Source organism: Salmo salar, chromosome 19 (genome assembly GCF_965601325.2).
Source record: "Salmo salar chromosome 19, fSalSal1, whole genome shotgun sequence".
In the NCBI taxonomy this organism is placed as follows: domain Eukaryota; kingdom Metazoa; phylum Chordata; class Actinopteri; order Salmoniformes; family Salmonidae; genus Salmo; species Salmo salar.
The window spans coordinates 2998776-3010824 of NC_138309.1; the positions used below are offsets into that span (position 1 = coordinate 2998776).

The 12049-nt window shown below is 42.8% G+C and overlaps 1 pseudogene; it reads left to right on the top strand.

Moving 5' to 3' along the window:
- Positions 1 to 1849: 1849 nt before the first annotated feature.
- Positions 1850 to 3844, top strand: LOC106578322 (speckle targeted PIP5K1A-regulated poly(A) polymerase-like; annotated as a pseudogene).
- Positions 3845 to 12049: the final 8205 nt, after the last annotated feature.

The following is a 12049-nucleotide window of genomic DNA, read 5'->3' on the forward strand; positions in this document are numbered from 1 at the left end:
TTTTTTTCTCCAAAAGTGAATACTCTCGCAAGTAATCAAATACTAACGTCAATCATAATTGATTTTCAGATATAGTATTAGTCAAAAAGCAGTAGTAGTCTACCAACATGCAAATTAGTGAGCCAAATGAATGGCTCTCTCACTCGATTCCATTCACCTAAAAGATCCGTTCTAAAAGAGCCGTTTGTTCGCAAACAACCCATAGGCTACACTGACGAGTCACTTTAGAGTTCACTGGTACATGGGTGATATGGGTTTTGAATCCTAGGAAAAAACAAATTATTGGGTTTAGGTCTACTTGTCCCGATGAGATACCATGAACATATAACTACGTTGTTTGATTTATGAATAGCAAAGGGATACAGGAGATTGACTTTATTCAGTTAGTTTGATACCTTTTATAAGCTAGTCAACACACTCCGTGGCTGGCTAAAGTAGGCTTATGAAACACGGAAAATAAAATAAATGTATGTGCCACAAAACAATAATTAAGTGGATATCAACTCATTGTTACCACTTGCATTATATTTGCCAAAACTTTGGAAGTATGCTTGGGTTCATTGTCCATTTGGAAGACCCATTTGCGACCAAGCTTTAACTTCCTGACTTTGTCTTGAGATGTTGCTTCAATATATCCACATAATTTCCCTCCATGATGCCATCTATTTTGTGAAGTGCACCAGTCCCTCCTGCAGCAAAGCACCCCCACAACATGATGCTGCCACCCCCGTGCTTCACGGTTGGGATGGTGTTCTTCGGCTTGCAAGCTCTCCCTTTTCCCTCCAAACATAATGATGTCATTATGGCCAAACAGTTCTATTTTTGTTTCATCAGACCAGAGGACATTTCTCCAAAAAGTACAATCTTTGTCCCCATGTGCAGTTGCAAACCGTAGTCTGGCTTTTTTATGGCTGTTTTGGAGCAGTGTCTTCTTCCTTGCTTAGCGGCCTTTCAGGTTATGTTTGTATATGACTCGTTTTACTGTGAATATAGATACTTTTGTACCTGTTTCCTCCAGCATCTTCACAAGGTCCTTTGCTGTTGTTCTGGGATTGATTTGCACTTTTCACACCAAAGTACGTTCATCTCTAGGAGACAAAACTCGTCACCTTCCTGAGCGGTATGACGGCTGTGTGGTCCCATGGTGTTTATACTTGCGTACTACTGTTTGTACAGATGAACGTGGTACTTTCAGGCATTTGGGAATTGCTCCCAAGGATGAACCAGACTTGTGGAGGTCTACAAATTGTTTTCTGAGGTCTTGGCTGATTTCTTTTGATTTTCCCATGAGGTCAAGCAAAGAGGCACTGAATTTGAAAGTAGGCCTTGGAATACATCCACAGGTACACCTCCAATGGACTCAAATTATGTCAATTAGCCTATCAGAAGCTTCTAAAGCCATGACATCATTTTCTGGAATTTTCCAAGCTGTTTAAAGGCACAGTCAACTTAGTGTATGTAAACTTCTGACCCACTGGAATTGTGATACAGTGAATTATAAGTGAAATAATCTGTCTGTAAACAATTGTTGGAAAAATTACTTGTGTCATGCACAAAGTAGTTGTCCCAACCGACTTGCTAAAACTATAGTGTTTTACAAGAAATTTGTGGACTGATTGAAAAACTAGTTTTAATGACTCCAACCTAAGTGTATGTGCTCTGGATAAGAGCGTCTGCTAAATGACGTAAATGTAAATGTAAACTTCCGACTTCAACTGTATCTCTATGCCTATTGTACTGTGTATGGCTCAGACCCAGACTGACACCTAGCCCTATATCCTAGGAACTTGATAATGATCAGAAAAGTCAGACAACAACAACTATTAGTATTTCTGGTATGAACACAAACATGGGTCACCACCAACCGACCCTCCTGCTCTCTATTCCTCCACCCATCAGACTGGCGGTGAGGAGCACCCGTTTTCTGCAGCAGTGCTCAGGGCTGGACTCCAGGCTGCGTCCTCTGGTCTACACCATCCCGCTACTGGGCCAAACAGAAGCAGCTGGCTGGTGAGTGGTCTTCACAGCGTCCTGTATGAGAGACTAACGTCTTAGATTTCATACCATTTTGAACTGTATTCAGTAGGGGGCAGCAGAACCTTGCTGCCTTTCTTTAACGTTTTTGTCAACAGACGATAAGTTATTATGCTGCTTTGTGTCACATGCTTGGAATGACAGTTTTATCTTTATGGTGTAATCTCAGTGGTGTGGGACACTTGCTGAATATCTTTGCTTTGACCCTGCTGGTGATCTATCTGCAGAAGTGTGACCCTCCTGTTCTCCCCACATTGGACCAGCTGAAGGACATGGCCTCTATGTACTTCTGCCTGTCTGCACCGCTTTCAAGCTCAACACAAATATCACATGCATGCTGATAACACACCTCTCTCCTCTCAAGCCATTTCTATTTAGCATGTATAGGACTTGTACTACTGTTAGGACTAGTATTTATGTAGTCCATGTTGTACCCTATATTAACCCATGCAGTCCCCTATATGGCAGAAAATAGGTTTAACCTGAGGATGTGTATAGTTTTGTGCCTAGTGAATTCAATTATTATTTGTCTTGATGTGTTTTTTTCACTGTACTTCTCTATTCCTCTAAGGTGAGGAGGAAGAGTATGTTATTGAAGGCTGGAGCTGCACCTTCCCCAGTAAGCCCATTGCTGTGCCCTCCAGCAAGAACACCCAGGATCTGGGCAATTTACACCAAAAATTGTATGAAAAATACATCCAACCATGCAGAAGAAGAGGATGGGCAGCGTTACGAGAGAAAGTCAGGATATCAGTAGTAGAATTGAAGGTGCTATTTGGTTTAGAGAAAGACGAAGAAGGAAAAGTAACGCACTCTTCATAAAAGTAATTAAAATATCTTCGTTGTAATGGCAGGTACAATATTAAATCTGTTTTTATACCAATTAGGGAGTAATGGTGAAGTTGGATGTATTATTTACAGGTTATCAATTAAATCTGTCCTCATCTTACCCAACTGGCTCTAAGTACATCTTCGGTATAACACCCTCAGTTGTTTTCACATCATTTATTCATTTTGGGCTGATCAATAGCTTGAAGCTTTCCTTTGTTTTTCTCTGTCGGTTCCCTGCTGTCGGACTTCTCCTATGCCCAGTTTGTCTTTGCCAGCTCTGTCAGCTCCATCAGGGAGGGCTGTTCACTCCCCGTCACCAGCTTTCTTAGCCGCGACAAGGTAAAGCGGGAAGGGGACGGAGCAGGAGAGGACCTTAGACCCTAAGCTTGGCCACTTCAGTGTGCTGGACCCCTTCGAGCTGAGCCACAATGTGGCGGGCAACCTAACGGAGCGCAGCCAGAGGAGCTTTCAGAGGGTGTGCCAGGAGGCAGAGTACTGCTGCAGCCTGCAGTACGAGCCCAAGTCCACCAAAGGCAAGGTGTGGGTCCTGGTGTGCCTTTTCACCCCCTGGGACGAGGGTCCTCACCTCCACCACCACAAGGGGGCGGAGCAGGCACTAGCCATCAGCATCCCCTTTAAAGCTTCTTCGCTCCCCGAGGCGGTCCGCAGCCATGTGCACTCTCCCGGGGACGGCTTCCGCCTGCTCTGGTTCCAGAGGGTGTGCTCTGCAGTGGAGGGGCTGTTTCAGGGAGTGCTCAAGTGCAGCCTGATTAACACAGGCATGCAGGAAGGCACTGGAGCTGAGGGAATGGATACTGTAAATCAACAAACAACCACGGTGAGGAAGAGAGCGCTGCTGTCCTCTGAGAGCAGCGACGCCTCCATGTCCCTGCAGGGCATGAGGCCCAGGCTGGACAGTTACAGCGGGAATCAGCCCGGGTCTCCACGCTGGACCTATGTCCAGAGGCACAGGGTGTGAGCAGGCCGGTGGGAGGTGAGGTGGGAGCTGTTTAAAGGGGCGATGAACATGGACTCCAGGCCAGAGGGCAGCAGTGTGGAGCTGGAGACCCAGCACATAGTGGACAAGGAGCCACTGGAGTTACAGGTTCAGGCCCAGGTGGTGGGCGGCACAGAGAGCACCATGGCCATGATCATGTTTCGCCCCTCTGCTAATGGCACCGGACTGTACCAGGACTTCTTTCACTTCCTAGAAATGTTCCTGCCCAAGATGGCTGACACACTGATGGGGAAGACTGGGTAGAAGATGGCAGATGTCGGACTGTTTTGTAAATGGGTTGTGTGTTCTGATAATCACATTTTTCTTTTTCGAAAAGTGGAAGAGATAGTGGGTGAATCTGGACAATTTTTTATTTATTTATTTTTTCATATGAGAGATTTTTTTTGGTAAAATGTTAGGAAATTGATGTCTCTTTTTGAAAACCGATCCGACCAAGAAAGCTCTGAATTGTAATGAAAGAGCTTGTGTTTATAAAGCAATTAAAAATATTGTAAATATTGATTGTGTGCTGTCATGCTATTCAGTTAGTTCGTTTTATATCTTAGAGGAGGGCTGGCATGTTTTATTTGAAGTGCCCTGCAGAAGTGCACTACTTTGTATTGTATCAGTGATTTGTTTGATTTGACCTCTGTTTTAAAGTATGACCCCCTTATGATTATTTTTTAAGGGAATTCATGTAAGTAGCGGATATTGCCTCTGCCCACAACCACCATTAACTGAAGCTATTGTAAACAGTTCTCAACAGTTGGAATTAAATGAACACAATATTTATCAAGCAATAGGACAACTTTGATCTTTTTTTCATAAGCCAACTTTTACAGTTTGACTTAGCAGCTTTGTGCCACAGAATATGTCCAATGTTTTACTATTGTAGAAGCTCCCATGTCCATAAGTAACAAAGGTAGGCTATCAACATTAAGTCTCCAGGAGGGCTTGCCTGTTTATGTTACTCAGGTCAGAATGACATGGTACATGTGTCATTGACCCTCTGTCCACCATTGAAACAGTCTGGTAGACACCGGTCTGAATCATGCTCTCTCTTTCTGTATGCTTGCTACCAGGGGACCTGTGTTTACTGGTCTAGTCCAGATAGTCCTCTCTGCTCATACGACTGAGAGAAACGACTGCAATTACCTCAGGCAGACACGCTGCTTTATTAGCGAACCAGGAGCCATAGCTCAGGGAAGCAGAGATAGCTCACAACCCCATGCTCAGATTAACATTGTGCATTTCATCTTTTGGACAAATCAAAAGCACTGAGACTATTAAGATTTATAGTATTAGACTTGTAAACTTCAGCTGTTGTATGTGTCTCTGTTTGTATTTTTTATTTCACCTTTATTTAATCAGGTAGGCTAGTTGAGAACAAGTTCTCATTTGCAACTGCGACCTGGCCAAGATAAAGCAAAGCAGTTCGACACATACAACACAGAGTTACACATGGGGTAAAACAAACATACAGTTAATAATACAGTAGAAAATTAAGTCTATATACAATGTGAGCAAATCAGGTGAGATAAGGGAGGTAAAGGCCAAAAAAGGCCATGGTGGCGAAGTAAATACAACATAGCAAGTAAAACACTGGAATGGTAGATTTGCAGTGGAAGAATGTGCAAAGTAGAAATAGAAATAATGGGGTGCAAAGGAGCAAAATAAATAAATACAGTAGGGGAAGAGGTAGTTGTTTGGGCTAAATTATAGATGGGCTATGTACAGGTGCAGTAATCTGTGAGCTGCTCTGACAGCTGGTGCTTAAAGCTAGTGAGGGAGGTAAGTGTTTCCAGTTTCAGAGATTTTTGTAGTTCGTTCCAGTCATTGGCAGCAGAGAACTGGAAGGAGAGGCGGCCAAAGGAGGAATTGGCTTTGGGGGTGACCAGAGAGATATACCTGCTGGAGAGCGTGCTACAGGTGGGTGCTGCTATGGTGACCAGCGAGCTGAGGTAAGGGGGGACTTCACCTAGCAGGGTCTTGTAGATGACCTGGAGCCAGTGGGTTTGGCGACGAGTATGAAGCGAGGGCCAGCCAACGAGAGCGTACAGGTCGCAGTGGTGGGTAGTATATGGGGCTTTGGTGACAAAATGGATGGCACTGTGATAGACTGCATCCAATTTATTGAGTAGGGTATTGGAGGCTATTTTGTAAATGACATCGCCGAAGTCGAGGATCGGTAGGATGGTCAGTTTTACGAGGGTATGTTTGGCAGCATGAGTGAAGGATGCTTTGTTGCGAAATAGGAAGCCAATTCTAGATTTAACTTTGGATTGGAGATGTTTGATGTGAGTCTGGAAAGAGAGTTTACAGTCTAACCAGACACCTAGGTATTTGTAGTTGTCCACATATTCTAAGTCAGAACTGTCCAGAGTAGTGATGCTGGACAGGCGGGCAGGTGCAGGCAGCGATCGGTTGAAGAGCATGCATTTAGTTTTACTTGTATTTAAGAACAGTTGGAGGCCACAGAAGGAGAGTTGTATGGCATTGAAGCTCGTCTGGAGGGTTGTTAACACAGTATCCAAAGAAGGGCCAGAAGTATACAGAATGGTGTCGTCTGCGTAGAGGTGGATCAGAGACTCACCAGCAGCAAGAGCGACATCATTGATGTATACAGAGAAGAGAGTCGGCCCAAGAATTGAACCCTGCGGCACCCCCATAGAGACTGCCAGAGGTCCGGACAACAGGCCCTCCGATTTGACACACTGAACTCTATCAGAGAAGTAGTTGGTGAACCAGGTGAGGCAATCATTTGAGAAACGAAGGCTATTGAGTCTGCCGATGAGGATGTGGTGATTGACAGAGTCGAAAGCCTTGGCCAGGTCAATGAATACGGCTGCACAGTATTGTTTCTTATCGGTGGCGGTTAAGATATCATTTAGGACCTTGAGCGTGGCTGAGATGCACCCATGACCAGCTCTGAAACCAGATTGTATAGCGGAGAATGTGCGGTGGGATTCGAAATGGTTGGTAATATGTTGACTTGGCTTTCGAAGACCTTAGATTAGCAGGGTAGGATAGATATAGGTCTGTAGCAGTTTGGGTCAAGAGTGTGTCCCCCTTTGAAGAGGGGGATGACCGCAGCTGCTTTCCAATCTTTGGGAATCTCAGACGATACGAAAGAGAGGTTGAACAGGCTAGTAATAGGGTTTGCAACAATTTCGGAAGATAATTTTAGAAATAAAGGGGCCAGATTGTCTAGCCCGCTGATTTGTAGGGGTTCAGATTTTGCAGCTCTTTCAGAACATCAGCTGACTGGATTTGGGAGAAGGAGAAATGGGGAAGGCTTGGGCGAGTTGCTGTGTGGGGTGCAGTGCTGTAGACCGGGGTAGGGGTAGCCAGGTGGAAGGCATGGCCAGCCGTAGAAAAATGCTTATTGAAATTCTCAATTATAGTGGATTTATCGGTGGTGACAGAGTTTCCTATCCTCAGTGCAGTGGGCAGCTGGGAGGAGGTGTTCTTATTCTCCATGGACTTTACAGAGTCCCAGAATGTTTTTGAGTTTGTGTTGCAGGAAGCAAATTTCTGCTTGAAAAAGCTAGTCTTGGCTTTTCTAACTGCCTGTGTATATTGTTTGTGGTCACATTGTCTGTGTTTGATGTCGTTTGTGTCTTGCTAGGTTTTCGGGTAGCTTCTTGGATCCAACTTCTTTTAAATGAAATCTTCATCCTTATTATGAATGGCTGGCTGGCTTGGAACCCAATTTCACCAGTGGAAGAAAAGCAGTTGATAACAGACAGTTGTATATTTTACATATCTACTAGAATCCTGCTATCACTGAAGAGACCACAGAACATGATGTACTGCAGCATGTACCTCCAGTACATGAAATGAAGGTTAAAGGTTCTATCACCACTGCCATTCAGTTTACCCCCATCATTCTTCTACAGTCTTTGAAGCCTGTCTTGGCAGCTACATCAGACTCACAGGAGCTTTGCTTGTTTGTGAGATGTTTCTCAAATTTCCTAGAACACAGTCATTTCTGAAAATAACAAGGCTGGAAGAAATTATATAAAAATGAAGAGTTTTGCCATATGGGGGCTTTGATACTTGCTATTGTCCACCTCAATGATCAGTCCAATAAAGTCCAACAGGGAAGATCCACCTTTTTTTCTGAATAGCCTTTGTAGATCCTTGTATATTATTTTCTGACTTCCGCAATGAACAATGATTTCATCATGTAGGCTAATTGCCAATCAGTCTCAGTTACACGGGCTGCATTTATACCGGCAGCCCCATTCTGATATATTTCTACTAATAGGTCTTTTGACCAATCACAGCAGATATTTTTTAACAGATGATCTGATTGGTCAAAATACCAATTAGTGAAAAGGATCCAAATTGTGTAAACACAGCCAGAGAAATCAATACCATCAGGATCGAGTGTGCTTGTTAACGTTCTTATTTAGTGGTTGTTTTTGTGACACTTACATCCATCTCTAATTTGGAAATTTCTTCAGGACTGATTAAAAAATATTGAACCCCTCGCAAACAACCTAATTTCATGTTGTGTTTAATTGGTGTCCATGATACAGCCACGGTGTCAATTTGTTCCCCAGACACCACACATACCTAGGGATTCAGACCAATGGCATCATCTATTTAGTCCCAACTCTCAACAGACTTTGAGTCAATCAATCAAAGTTAACCATGGAAATTAGGACTGTGGCTGTCTGTTCGGTCATAAAGAGATATATCAGGTGGCTTTCTATTGGTTTAATTGGTCAGATTTGTTTTCAATAAAAAAACGGTCTAATTGCTTCTACATGCAGACTGGCTTTGTTCCTCTGGGGAGGTGACGAATTACATCTCTCGTGAGGGAATCAAAGCTACGTGTCTCATCCATAGCTAGCAAGACTAATATCTGCCGATATGTACTGCGAAACACGGATGTTAATATTTTGCGTGGGTGTCATTATGAGGAGTGATATTATGTATACACACAGAGGGCTTCATGTGTAAAAGGAATAACCCTTTTGGGACACATAAGCTACAAATGACAGCCAGGCATTTCTTACTAAACATATTCTCTCCAACGTGTGGTGACTCAAAGGTTATTTTCCCCACATGAAATGAAAAACCTCCTGGGAAATATCTCATCGTTTGGTCACTGTCATTTGATAGTGCTTCTGAGTGATGCTCAGCGGTCTTTTCAGGGCAATTCATGTGTTCATAAATGATTGCACTAACAGACAATCGTCAACCTCCGTTTTCTATCCAATGATGAAGTATGCAGTGTAAACAGACGGGGTTGACTGGATCACTGGAAAGCACTCTGCTCACATTAGTGGATGCCTCACTCGGAAGATAAGGCTAAATAAAAACGCATAATCATTCACCCTTTACAATACTAACGGAAGGAGTCATAGATTTCTCTGGGGAGACATCCATGTTATGAAGCCAATTTTCTGTCTGTGTATTACTCCTCCCTCTACTTCTATTTGTAGAAGCAGCAAATGTAATGAGTGCAAAATAGGGCAGAATCATATTGTCTAGTCTTCAAAGCGAGAGGTTTTTCAAACAATAGAGGATTTTGGTCTAGCATTCTAACATAATTAGCATACACACTAGTATTCCCTGAAATACAGATAACATACACTGAGTATACCAAACATTATGAACACCTTCCTAATATTGAGTTGCATTCCCCCCTCAGAACAGCCTCAATTCATCAGGGCATGGACTCTACAAGGTGTCGAAAGCGTTCCACAGGGATGCTGGCCCACGTTGACTCCAATGCATCGCACAGTTGTGTCAAGTTGGCTAGATGTCCTTTGGGTGGTGGACCACAGAGAAGCGTTGCAGTTTTTGACACAAACCGGTACACCTGGCAGTAGGTGCCAGGCGTATCGGTTTGTGTCAAGAATCTTGTGTCTTGCCCTCCGAATGACACATACACAATCCATGTCTCAATTTTGGGGCGGCAGGTAGCCTAGTGGTTAGAGCGTTGGGCCAGTAACTGAAAGGTTGCTAGATTGAATCCCCAAACTGACAAGGTAAAAATATGTCGTTCTGCCCTTCAACAAGCCGTTAACCCACTGTTCCTCGGTAGGCTGTCATTGTAAATAAGAATTTGTTCTGACTTGCCTAGTTAAATAAAGGTTAAATAAAAAAGGGCTTAAAATCCTTCTTTAAGCTTTCATTTACACTGATTCAAGTGGATTTAACAAGTGATACCTATAAGGGATCATAGATTTCACCTGGATTCACCTGGCCAGTCTATGTCATGGAAAGAGCAGATGTCCTTAATGTTTTGTTCACTCAGTGTCTATGTAAAGAAAATGTCAAATGTTCCCTATTGCTAAAGAGGTTCATCAGCACATACATCTGTATCAATTAAACCTGTAATTGAGTAATGGGCACAACAACATCGTTAGTAACGAAATATGGCAAGGCCTGATACAGATGTGAAACATCACAAATCCAGTGCAATCTCAGTGAGATTCTGTTGGCATTGAGCCAGAATGTGGTTCTGACTGAGTTGTAATTGAGTTGTAAATTAGTTGTATCTGCTGCTGTCTTGGAGTACATTAGCCAGAGACCTGTCTGGGGGAGTTTATTGGGCCCGATGAGCCATGAAAACCCCTAAACTGTTTCCCTTTTCGTTATCTGCCATTACTTTCTGAATGTTTACCTATAGAGACAGAGATCAGTTTATCTTCTGAGATGAGTTTGTCTTCTACCTGTTGTTTCTTGTCATTGACTTTTATTGCGAGCAGGTTAAACAGAGAGAGGTAGATTGAGACAACAGGATATGCTTTGTGCTGTTACTGCTATCCCATAGACAAGAGGTGAGGGGTGCAAGAGAAAGATACATGCCAATCACGGTAAGAGAGAGAGAGAGTAAGAAATTGAATAATTTAGCATTTTGACTTTTAACTGCTCATTCTTACTCTTCTGTGCTTTGATTTTTAAGGAACATATCATTTTGTAAAACAAACACAAATTGCTTCTCAGTGTCTGCAGACTGTTTGACAATTATTGATTTTTAATGGCCAAAGCAAAGTAATCAATGTGTAATCCACTTGGAGGCTTTATGGTGCTCTCATATACTTCTCTGCTTAATTGCTTGTTAATGTCAACAGCTTAACAAGCGAAGTGTGTCAAATATTTAAAGGAAAATTCTACCCAAAAACTGTCTTTTGTTTCATTAGTGCATTATTGATATAGTCCAAAAAATGTTTTGCATGTCAGCAATCAAGTTTTCAAGGTATACAGTATACACTGAAAAGAAATATACACGCAATTGTTGGTCCCATATTTCATGAGCTGAAATAAAAGATCCCAGAAATGTTCCATATGTTCAAAAAGCTTCTTACTCTCAAATGATGTGCACACATTTGTTTACATCCCTGTTAGTGAGCCTTTCTCCTTTGCCAAGATAATCCATCCCTCTGACAGGTGTGGCATATCAAGAAGCTGATTAAACAGCATGATCATTACACAGGTGCACCTTGTGCGGGGGACAATAAAAGGCCACTCTAAAATGTGCAGTTTTGTCACACAACACAATGCCACAGATGTCTCAAGTTTTGAGTGAGCGTGCAATTGGCATGCTGACTGCAGGAATGTCCACCAGAGCTGTTGCCAGAGAATTGAATGTTCATTTCTCTACCATAAGCCGCCTCCGATGTCGTTTTAGAAAATTTGTCAGTACGTCCAACCGGCCTCACAACCCCAGACCACGTGTACGGCGTCGTGTGGGCGAGCGGTTTGCTGATGTCAACGTTGTGAACAGAGTGCCCCATGGTGGCGGTATGGTTATGGTATGTGCAGGCATAAACTACGGACAACGAACACAAGTGCGTTTTATCAATGGCAATTTGAATGCACAAAAACACTGTCGAGATCCTGAGGCCCATTGTGAGGCCCATTTTTTAAAAGGTATTTGTGACCAATATCTGTATTCCCAGTCATGTGAAATCCATAGATTAGGGCCTAATGAATTTATTTCAATTGACCGATTTCCTGACACAAAATCTAAATTTAATCCATTTTAAATTCAGGCAAAAAAAGTCATTGCAGCCTGACTCACCACTGTCTGTCTCACTACTCTCTGTAGAGAGAGGTAGATTTATTTTGTTATGAGAACTTATAGTAGCCCATCTTTTTGATTATAGCTATCTTAATTTCAGCATCTATTTATCAGTTGTGCACTAATTCTCCGAGAGTCAGGGT